Source organism: Lissotriton helveticus, chromosome 2_1, assembly GCF_964261635.1.
Source record: "Lissotriton helveticus chromosome 2_1, aLisHel1.1, whole genome shotgun sequence".
Classification (NCBI taxonomy): domain Eukaryota; kingdom Metazoa; phylum Chordata; class Amphibia; order Caudata; family Salamandridae; genus Lissotriton; species Lissotriton helveticus.
The window spans coordinates 466,594,700-466,605,985 of record NC_136059.1 but is presented as its reverse complement, the minus strand read 5'-3'; the positions used below and the strand labels follow the sequence as shown (position 1 = coordinate 466,605,985).

The 11,286-nt window shown below is 50.2% G+C and overlaps 1 pseudogene; it reads right to left on the bottom strand.

Moving 5' to 3' along the window:
• Positions 1-6,462: 6,462 nt before the first annotated feature.
• LOC144820546 (U4 spliceosomal RNA) lies at positions 6,463-6,620 on the bottom strand (annotated as a pseudogene).
• Positions 6,621-11,286: the final 4,666 nt, after the last annotated feature.

Genomic DNA, 11,286 nt, shown 5'->3' with positions numbered 1-11,286 from the left:
TCGGTGCGTGGTCTGTGTGCGGAAGGTGTTGTGTATGTCGGCGATCTTGCTGTGGAAGAACGAGGCGAGTGAGTCGCAGAGGTCTTGCGAGGGAGTGATGTCGTTGTTTCCGGCGCTGGGGTTGGAGAGCTCTTTGACGATACTGAAGAGTTCCTTGCTGTTGTGGGCGTTGTTGTTCAGTCGTTCTTTGAATGCTGTCTTCTTGGTGGTGCGGATCAGCTGGTGGTGTTTGCGGGTGGCATGCTTGAGGGCAGTCCTGTTGTCTGTGGTCTGGTTGTTGCGCCAGGCTTTCTCGAGGGTGCGGCAGTTCTTCTTGGAGTTCATAAGTTCGTCGGTGAACCAAGAGGCTTTCTTGCTGCCGGGTCTTCTGGGAGGGGTCTTCAGTGGTGCGAGGTCGTCTGCGCAGTTGGTGATCCACTGTGTGAGGTTGCTGGCTGCTTCGTTGGGGTCCGTTGTGCAGGCGGGCGGGTTCTGGCTGAGGGAGGTAGTGAGCTGGTCGGTGGTGATCTTGTTCCAGCTCCTGCGAGGGGCCTGTTGCGGGTGGTGGTGGGTCGTGGACCTTCTGAAGCTGAAGTGGACGCAGCTGTGGTCAGTCCAGTGAAGTCCGGTGGAGTGGCTGAAGGAGATGTATTTGCTGGAGGAGAAGGCTGGGTCAAGCATGTGGCCTGCGTTGTGGGTGGGGGAGTTCACCAGTTGCTTGAGTCCGAGGTTGGCAAGGTTGTCCAGCAGGGTAGTGGTGTTGCTGTCGTTGTTGTTCTCCAGGTGGAAGTTGAGGTCCCCTAGGAGGATGTAGTCAGAGGAGGCGAGGGCGTGCGGGCTGATGAAGTCTGCGAAGTTTTCGCTGAATTGTGTGCGTGGTCCTGGGGGTCTGTAGATGAGGGTGCCTCTGAGCGTCGTCTTGGGGTCGGTGTGTATCTTGAAGTGGAGGTGTTCCGCGGCGGTGAGGGTGTCGTCGGAGTTGGTCGTGATGCGGATGGTGTTCTTGTGTACGATGGCAATGCCTCCTCCAGTCTGGTTGACGCGGTCCCTCCGGGTGATCTTGTATCCGTCCGGGATGGCGATGGCGATGTCGGACACTGAGGAGGCGTTCATCCAGGTTTCCGTGAGGAAGGCGACGTCTGGTGATGTTGTGTCGAGCAGGTTCCAGAGTTCCACGGCGTGTCTGTGGATGGAGCGGGTGTTGAGCAGGATGCACTTGAGGTGGTTGCTGCTGGTGATCGGTTTGGCGGGTGTGGAGCAGGTCCGGAGGCAGGTGAATTGGCAGGCTTGGCAGGCGAAGGGTCCGTGGGTGCGTTTCGGGGTGGCTTGGTAGTAGGCGGGGTACCGGCCGTTGTTGAGTGCGTGGAGGGTGGCGGCGTCGTAGGTCCGTCGAGTTGTCTGGCGTCGGCGGGGGCAGGCCCGGACTGGCCGTTGTGGGCACCGGGCAATCCCCCGGTCGGCCGCAAGGGTGGGGGCCGGTTTTGGGCCCTGGGGGCCGTTTTTGTTGCAGAGCCGTTTTTGCAGCATAGCTGCAAAATCGGCCCTGTAACAAAATCGGCTGAAAAGCGGCCCTGGCAAAGCGCTCGCCCCCCTCCTGCCCGGGGGACGGGGGGCCCGGCCGAGCACTTTTCCAGGGCCGGTTTTGGTTCCCAGTCCGGACCTGGGCGGGGGCCAGAGGTCCTGGCGCAGGGCGCGGTCCAGGCGCGGACGGGCGCAGACGGGCTTGCCTTTGGCGCGCCTTCGGCGCACGCGTCCGCGCGGTCTCCATTTAAGGCGAAGTGGGAGGGAGGAGCAGCTGGGAGGCGGGAGCGGGGAGGACACGGAAGAAAAGGGGGCGGGGCCGCGACAACACGGCGGTGGGAAGCGGGGATCGGGGGCCACACCAGGGCAGGCAAGAACCTAGACACAGAGGCGCAAGCACAACAAAAAGAACAGCAGGGCAAACAGCAAACAACAGCAAGGCGACCAACAGAGAGAAAAACTGCAATTTGGAGCAATCAGCAGCAGCGAGGGGGCACACACACAGCTGGAGGGCTGTGCGGCGCGGGGGTGTCCTGAGGACAGGTCACACTCACCTGCGCCACGCGGTCTCCATTTAAGGACAAGTGGGAGGGAGGAGCAGCTGGGAGGCGGGAGCGGGGAGGACACGGAAGAAAAGGGGGCGGGCCGCGACAACAAGGCGGCGGGAAGCGGGGATCGGGGGCCACACCAGGGGAGGCAAGAACCTAGACACAGAGGCACAAGCACAACAAAAAGAACAGCAGGGCAAACAGCAAACAACAGCAAGGCGACCAACAGGGAGAAAAACGGCAATTCGGCGCAATCAGCAGCTGCGAGGGGGCACACACACAGCTGGAGGGCCGTGGGGCGCGGGAGTGTCCTGAGGACAGGATAGTGAAGGGATAGTAAAGGGAAGGATTTGCATCTATATAGCACTTGCTACACCTGATGAGGAGTTGGAGCACTTTTTGTAGAGTAGCACGCTACTCCAGAACCAAAAAAGGATTAGTGATGAATTAGCTTAGTGATGAATTAGCCTAGGGAAATATAAAATTCATTTGAGCAGTGAAAATGTTGGTCTGTTATTTGGATTGAAAAGGATAGTGGAGGGATGGTAGAGGGAAGGGTTTGCATTTAAATAGCGCTTGCTACCCTGATGAGGTTTCGAAGCACTTTCGGTGAGTTCCACGCTACTCCAGGACCCAAGAAGGATTAGTGGTGAATCAGTGTAGGGTAATATGAAATTAACCTATAATATTTGGATTGAGAAGGTTAGTGGAGGGATAGCAGAGGAAAAGGTTTGCCTTCATATAGTGCTTGCTACACCTGATGAGGAGTTGAAGCACTTTTTGGCAAGTAGCATGCTACTCCGGAAACAAAAAAGGATTAGTGGGGAATTAGTCTAGGGAAATATGAAAATCATTTGAGCAGTGGACAGTTTAGTCTGTTATTTGGATTGAAAGGGACAGTGGAAGGGTGGTAGAGGGAAGGCTTTGCATTTATATAGCACTTGCTATACCTGGTGAGGAGTTGAAGCACTTTTCGGCGAGTAGCATGCTACTCCAGAACCAAAAAAGGATTAGTGGTGAGTTTGCATAGGGAAATATAAAATTAATTTGAGCAGTGCACGTTAGTCTGTTATTTGGATTGAAAAGGATAGTGGAGGGATGGTAAAGGGAAGGATTTGCATTTATATAGTGCTTGCTACCCCTGATGAGGTGTTGAAGCACTTTTTGGTGAGTAGCACGCTTCTCCAGAACCCAAGAAGGATTAGTGGTGAATTAGTGTAGGGAAATATGAAGTTAATCTGATTTGAGCGGTGGACATGTTAGTCTGTTTTTTGGATTGTAAAAGGATAGTGGAGGGATAGAAGGGGGAAGAGTTTGCATTTATATAGCACTTGCTACCCCTGATTAGGTGTTGAAGCACTTTTTGGCGGGTAGCACTCTACTCCGGAACCCATACAGGATTAGTGGGGAATTAGTATAGGGCGATATGAAATAAATTTGAGCGGTGGACATGTTAGTCTGTTATTTGGATTGAAAAGGAAGAGTGAGGGGATAGAAGAAGGCTGAGTCTACAAAGTTTTTTGGGGGGAGGTTATAGCAGTAGGAGGAGGTGTGGAATGAGTAAAGGGGAGGTGGAGGGGGAATGTCAGAGGGAAGGGTTTGGAAAGGGTTGTTTGGGAGATCTGAATGGTAAAAGAGGTATGAGATGATGCAAGGAAGGGTCATTTTGGGGATCATAGTAGTGGTATTGGTTTTGGGATGAATGAGAGAGTGAAGGTAGAGGATGTATTGAGAGCGGTATATGCCATGAGCTCAAGAAAAACAAGGACAGCAAATAAATTGATAGAAATATCAGAACCCACAAAGACGTGTGAGAACCGTGGCCTCCAAATACTGACAGCAAGTGGGCAAACCTAGGCTACCAGCACCGTAAGCACTAGAGGCTGATAAATATTATGATCTTAAAACACAAAGATACAGAGCTCATGGAAAAACAGGTCTGCACGAACCAGCTGTATGTGCCACAGCCCTGGCACATAAAAAGATTCCTTCAAAGTTAGCAAGCAGCCTGCCAAGCAGGTAGCATGTTATCAGTTCATCTCTGTAACATCTGTCTTTTGGCTGTACGCAGAGTTGTTTTTTGTTTTCTAACAAACTTCGACTTAGACAGTTTTGCAAGCACACTTATGATCTAAAATTGCTTATTGCCGAGGGCAGGGAGTCAAGGAGGACAATGGGCCGGTGTTTGAGTTGCGGCTATGGGACGCTTTTTGGCACAGAGTGGTTGCCAATTTGGGCTGTGTCTGGTGTGTTCAGATGCCGCCAGCGGCCCACTGGGGGCCTTGAGCAGCCTTTTTGGAGGCAGATGGTCCTCTATCACCTCCCTTTTTTCGAAAAAGGTGGAGGTGTCCTTCCCAGTGTCTCTCTGGGCCCACCCATTAATGTAGGCAGATTGGGCATGGGGTCTGTAGTTGATGGTAGCTTGTAAGTTCCACATTTGCCTCATTATTTAACATAGCCACAAAAGTTTAATTTCAAGTATCTTCCTTCAAGTAGAAAACCCATGAAATTATAAACTATTAATTACACTTTGCACGCAAAGACTTTCAGCGGTGGACTGTGAACATTGCACCTCAATCAAATATATCAAGCGTGAGTGGACGCCACAATCCTCGCACCTCGGACTTAGGTATCAAATTGGGACATGATATTGTCCCTTGTTACCATCTGTGACCAGAAAAGACAGTGATTTCCAAGAGGAGAATGTTTCCCCATATTTGGTGACATTACCCTACAGATGACATACATGATTTCTAGACAAATATTACTCTTGAGCCCTGATGAAGTTGCTTTGTAACATGAATCAAAACGCGTTGGCTGGATTTTAACCTGAATATTATATATGATCAATAAAGGAAGATGACTGAATAATCAAATGAAATATGGACTTCTTTCCTGGTGCACCTTCCTATCTTTGAAGAAAATATTAATTACATTTTGATGGTTAGTCACTTCGAAAGTGCCATAGAACAGCGCTTTGCCAAGGACGCCTCCATGAATATAGAAGGCCCTATATATACTAAAGGATGTGCAACAAAATTATACATCTTACCTTTGTTTTGATGATTGCGATTCTTTACTAAAGCAACACGCATGTTCTTATCCATCTTGCTTTATTCTCTATGTAAAACGTGCGGTAACACATTGTTCACTGCTCCAATGCCCTGTGGTGGAACCAAGGCCAGAGGGAAGGAAAGCAGCATTGAAGGAGCCCCGGCCCTGGTGTGGGAGCAGCGCAAAGTCGGATGATTAAAGCAGAGTGTGAAACTAAATTTGCACTCTTTATTTCCATGTCAAGCCACTAACAATTGTGTTGTACTGCTGCTGCTCACCCTGGGTGACTGTGTGTGAGCATGCTGGTGATTGGAATGTTCGTGTGTGAGAGTGTCAGTTGGATGAGGGGCTGAGCAGCAGTAAGGCTGCTCCTGGTGGGGCTCTGATCTGTACCATCATACTGGAATAAATTACCTACAGGAAACTATATGGCCTGCGCTTCTTTTATTAAAACATATTTTGGTGACAAGGATGGGCCACCATCTTGAGACTGGCACCCAGCCTACAACATTTTGCACTACAGCCTTCTTGTGGTATGGGATTGATTGGGTGTAGATATGTGGTAGTTTGTTGTTTTGATGTGGTTTTTAGGAAAGGAATATGTGGTGATTGGTGTATAGTGTCGTTTGCTGGTTTGTTGGTTTGCGCATACTGTTATTTGCCTAATTATTTATCTTTTTTCATCTGATTATTTTGTGATTTCTTTAATGCCTGTGTTGCATGTTTGTATTCTATTGTCATCTTGTACATGCTGCATTTATCTTGTATTCCTATTGATTCTGTTTCGCTTTGGAAAAAAAGGAGATGTGTTGTACTGCGGCTGCTCAGCCTGGGTGACTGTGTGAGAGAATGCTGGAGATTGGAATGTGTGCGTGCGAGAGAGTCAGTTGGATGAGGGGCTGAGCAGCAGTAAGGCTGCTCCTGGTAGGGCTCTGATCTGTACCATCATACTGGAATAAATTACCTACAAGAAACTACATGGACTGCGCTACTTTTATTACAACATATTTTGTAAATACAATCCCTCCAATCACCCCACAACCATAACGAAGCAGTTTACTTCCTCACTTCAGAGTTAATTCAATCTTCTCTTTGGAGCACAGCCTTCAGAGAAAAATTTAGCATTCCGCCTCTCTTGGTGAATTGAAAGAATTTCATGCCGCTGCATCTGTTTCCAAGCCAAGATGTTTTGCTATAAAAAAGCAATTTATAGAAGCTTCATTAAAAAAAACAAATAAGAATAATAATAACACATTAAAACCATAGTAACCTAAAGTGGTTAAAACTCCAAACTTAGATTCATTGGGGATTGTACGTTTCATTCCATTCATCAGTTCTCTTTCTTTGACACTAAAATCAGTCTCCTTGGAGTCTGTCAAAAATTGCAGTGGTGACTATATTTAAAGTCCCCACAGCAGGGTATTGGGTAAAGTTTTCAATGAGCAAAAATTGCGCCTCACTCTGAACTGTGCTCTATTACGCGGTCAGCCTCATAAACACGATATATTGTGCGAAGAGGATTCATATGCTAATTAGAATTTCCTGGTACATTAGTTCAAAGAGCCCGGTCGCTGCTTGAGCAAAAATTCCTCTGCACCAATAGAAGGACTCTTCAAGAGAGAGAGAGAGAGAGAGAGAGAGAGAGAGGTGCTTATTGCTCCTTCAGGGCAGGAGAGGTTATGTGGACGTAGAGAAGGCCAGAGAAGTATGCAAAAGGATCGGTAATTAAGTGTGTTCAAGGTACTCTCAAACGGGGACCTCATACTGTGCAGCCTCAAGAGGAGTTAGGAATGCGACTAAATATCAAGGTGCAGCACCAACTGTCCGAGGCTTACGGTGGGCGGACTAATTCTAGGTGTAGAACACCTCTCCTTAGTGTGGGGGAGGTAGGGGTGGAAAATGCCCGTCTGCCCTAAATCGAGATGTGGTTAGACATATCTGAACTGTCAAGAATGTGAGTCTTTTCTGCGGCTGACCGAGGCCCCCGCAGGGGGCCACTAAAGAGGGCAGCCCTCTAGTTGCATCGGGTCACCCCACACCCCTCTTACGGGCAGGTACTCAGGGAGGAGTCCCCCCAGCCTTTTTGCGGCACGCTAGGGAGCGTCACTTCCTGGGCGCTAGGACTGGGGGAGGAGTGTATAGACCTCCCCCATCATCTTGGCACCCTCTTTCACGCGCCCGACATGTCGTCTCCCACCCTACCTCTTACCGGACGGGGTTCGTGGCAGGCAGGAGGCGGAAAATCTTGTAATGTTGTCTTTTTTCGTTGCAGGTGGAGTTACAGGGCGATCTGGAAGCAAATGGGTACAGAAGGTTACCTCTGCGCTGCACCATAGGGGGTGCCAGAGCCAATGCCCAGGCCTAGGAGCCTCATGGGAGGTTCCTGGAGAACCGTGTTGGCACCCCTTTAGTCCTTCGGGCGGTTGTGAGCCTGAACAACCGGGGCTTTGCTATGATATGCTCCGCCCTGAAAGGGACGTGAGTAATAAGGAACCATGTGTCACGTGATCCGGGAAGAGGATCACCAGAAGGGGCAGCACAGATGAGGTTCGCCCCAGTGCTGCTTGGCTCATCAGGCGGGTAGGCGACCCAGTTGGTTGCCTGCCCTTGGATCGCCTGTAAGATAACCCACCATATTACATAACGGTGTATGTAATAAACCTGCAGCAATTTTACCCAAACAAGAAATGTGTTGTGTGTTTATTTATTAGCATGCATGTTACGTTGGAGGGGTGGGGAAGGCTGCCAATGGTGATACTATGAGGATTCCCTCAAACGCTCATCCATACTAAGGTGGAGATTGACATCCATTATAGGGGTATGAAGAACAAAAACACTGAATAGTTTCTGCTCACTTATCAGAAACCTGTGCCGCACTTCCAGAAACCACTCTAACTCACAATAAATGCAATGGCAGAAAGTGAAGGGCAAATCCCCCGCATCGTTGGTGAAAGCTTGGTTGACTGCAAAGAATCTTTTTTTTGACAAAAATCGGAAATTTCAGGTGTGCTTCATAGAGCCATTCAGCATTTATTAATGAATAAATCATGTGCAGTGCCTAAGATGTTGTGGGTGCATCCAGTATTTCCTGTTTCACTATTGAAGGAAGCACACAAACATTTGATGAATTCACCAGAAGTTAAAACGATTAATACCAAAAAAGGCTTTATCCAGAGGCCTCGTAAGGTGATGAAGCAGAAGATTGACCCTGGAACTGAGGGGCGATTTAAACTATTCCAGACTGGTACCACAGTTTCTCGGTATCCACCACGCCGAACAGATCAGCACCAGTGGATTGGCTTTACAAAGGAGGGCCCGTACGAGGGTTCAACAGCTATTGCATTGCTATTTATATAGCCCTTTCCATGCCCTTGTAGGCCTAAAGCGCTTTCTGGGTGGTTCAACTTCATTATTTAGTGGGAGCGTCGTCGACCAATAGTGCTCCATCTAGCACGGGATGTAGCGCAGAGAGTGAGAATGGAAAGGGGCGACCGCTAGGTCCCCCCGAACGTATGGATGGGGGCCCGAACCTCCCGGGAAGCCATTTTGGGCGGGGTGGGCGTGGCCCGGCTGGTATGCCCAAAGCGGCGTAGCCGGAGCGCGCCTTCCCCCGCCCAAGAGGGGTTGTCCTAGACACCTTGAAGGAAGACCACGCCCAGTAGGCGTATCGGGGACGGGTACACGCCCTCCCGCAGAAGGATAAAGGAGCGGGAACCCTGAAGATCGTCCTCTTGTTCCTCGGATCGGAAGGCTGCACCCACTCGTTGCTCGTGAGCCCTCGACGGAACAAGCAGCAATTTTGAACGTGGTAATCTTGTTTTTATCTTTCAGTTTCGACACTTGATTTCAGGACCTCGTGGATCGACCTAAGGCGGAGGACTCGAAACCATGCCTGGCAAGCAAGCAGGAAAGGGTTCCGAGATGGAAAAGATGTTACGCCTGTTGTCGACCCGGATGGCGTGTATGGACCGAAAGCTCGGTCAAGTCCAATCGCTCGGTAGAGGTTTGGCGGAGGTAAAGAAACAATTGGCTGCAATGAACGACCCAGGTCAGCCGAAAAAGGTAATAGGCCCGGCCTTGCCGGGAGTGGTTCCCGGGTTAAGAGGGAAGCGGGTTAAAGAAAGGGCAGTCTCGGGGGGTGTCCCGGCACCAGAGGTGCCGCCCATCGTCCCCCTAGTACCGGCTGGTAACCCGGTTCAGGAACCAGTTTTAGGCCAGCCTATCCCAGTGGTGATCACCTCGACCGAGGATGATGAAATGCCCCCAGAATTGGCCGCACAGTTGACCGCATGGCTGAAAACGAAGGTGGGGGGCACAGCGACCCCGGGAGATCCGGCCGAAGAGGCCAGAGTGTTAATGAAGCAGTAGCGGCAATCGAGAGATGTCGCAAGGGCGAGTGTTCCTCTTGTTCCCCCACAGGTGGCGCCAGGAGTACCAGCAGCTGGTCAAGAGAAGGCGACGGCAGCAATAGCCGATCCGGGTAAGCTCGCATTGCCAATGGTGGGGGAGGGCTCGATACCCTCAAGGCGGGAAAAAGTTGCACAGCACGTTCCCTTGGCCACGAAAGAGTTAATATGGGGAGACAAGTATGTCAACATGTTTTCATTATTAACGGACCATCGCGAGATGGAGTATGCTAAAACGCAGAAAGATTTGTGGCACCCTAGTGTATGGCGCGCCAAGATGGCCGAGTTCAGGGTGGAAGAGACAGTGACGAATTGGGTTAAGGCCTTCTCTATATTTACCGCAGTTATGGGGGAACGTAAACCTGATGTTATGACTGAGTTGGTTTGCTATCAGAATCGCATTATGGATTTTTATTCAATGTACGAGGGGGAAGAATGGAAAGGCTATGACATGAAGTTCCGTAAAGCAAAAGAATTTGATGCTTCTCTGTCTTGGGATTGTTTGGACTCGGTGTCATGGCACAAGCAACTCCTGCCAGGGGCGACAGGTACGTCCTCGCCAGGCGGGAGCGGGTCCGGAGTTGTCCGCCAAAAGCCCGGGGTGCCCTTTCGAGCAGGCACAGGTGGAGGCTATCAGCCTAGAGTTGGCGGGAAGGGCGGACAAGGAGGGGTCTGTTGGGGCTTCAATCGAGGCAATTGTAACAGACCACAGGGGACATGCAAGTTTAAGCATGTGTGTGCCGGCTGTGGGAATTCCTCACACACGGAAAGTTCTTGTAGATCAAAGAATGTCGGGGCGGGTGGAAAAGGAGGACCTAAGCAGGAGTGAGGTGGACCTTTGTGACCGATTGCCTACACCCGTTGATCTAATGGTTATGATTCCGTGGTTAAACAAGTACCCTGATCATGTGTCCGCTGGGGTGTTGAGGAAGGGTTTTTTACATGGCTTCCACATCCCGGTGGGGGAAGTTCGGGGGAACTCCTTTTGTAGAAATCAGTTATCGGTACGGCACAACCCAGGCGTGGCAGAAAGGAAAATAGCTAAAGAAGTCAGTTTAGGACGAGTGGCTGGCCCCTTTTCCTGCCCGCCGGTGGCCGATTTCATATGTTCCCCGATACGGGTTGGTCCCGAAGAAAGATCCGGGGGAGTTTAGACTCATACATAACCTTTCTGCTCCCAGGGGTTCCTCGGTGAATGATGCCATAGACCCAGAAGTTTGTTCGGTACGATACGCATCGTTCGACGATGCCGTGGCCATTTTGAACCACCTAGGCCCCGGGGCGCTGATGGCGAAATGTGATATCGAATCAGCATTCCGGTTGCTTCCGGTGCACCCGCAGGATCAGCGCCTGCTAGGTTTTGCATTTCAGGGAAATTATTACATGGATAAATGCATGCCCATGGGTTGTTCCATTTCATGTGCATATTTTGAGATGTTTAGCTGTTTTTTGGAATGGGCATTTACAGAGGCCACAGGGCATAGACATATTATGCATTATCTGGATGATTTTCTGTTTTTGGGGCAGTCGATGATATGAATTGCGCACAGGCGCTGTATGATTTCTGCATCCTCATGAATGAATTCGGTGTCCCATTGGCACCAGGTAAGACGGTTGGACCATCTACTTCACTGGAGTTTCTGGGTATTGAGCTCGATTCTGTGGAGGGGTGTTTCCGACTACCAGTAGACAAAGTGACCAAGTTCCGGGCTTCCTTGATGCAATGCCTGAGTGGGGAGAAAGTGACCCTGCACCAGTTACAACGAACAGTGGGTCAG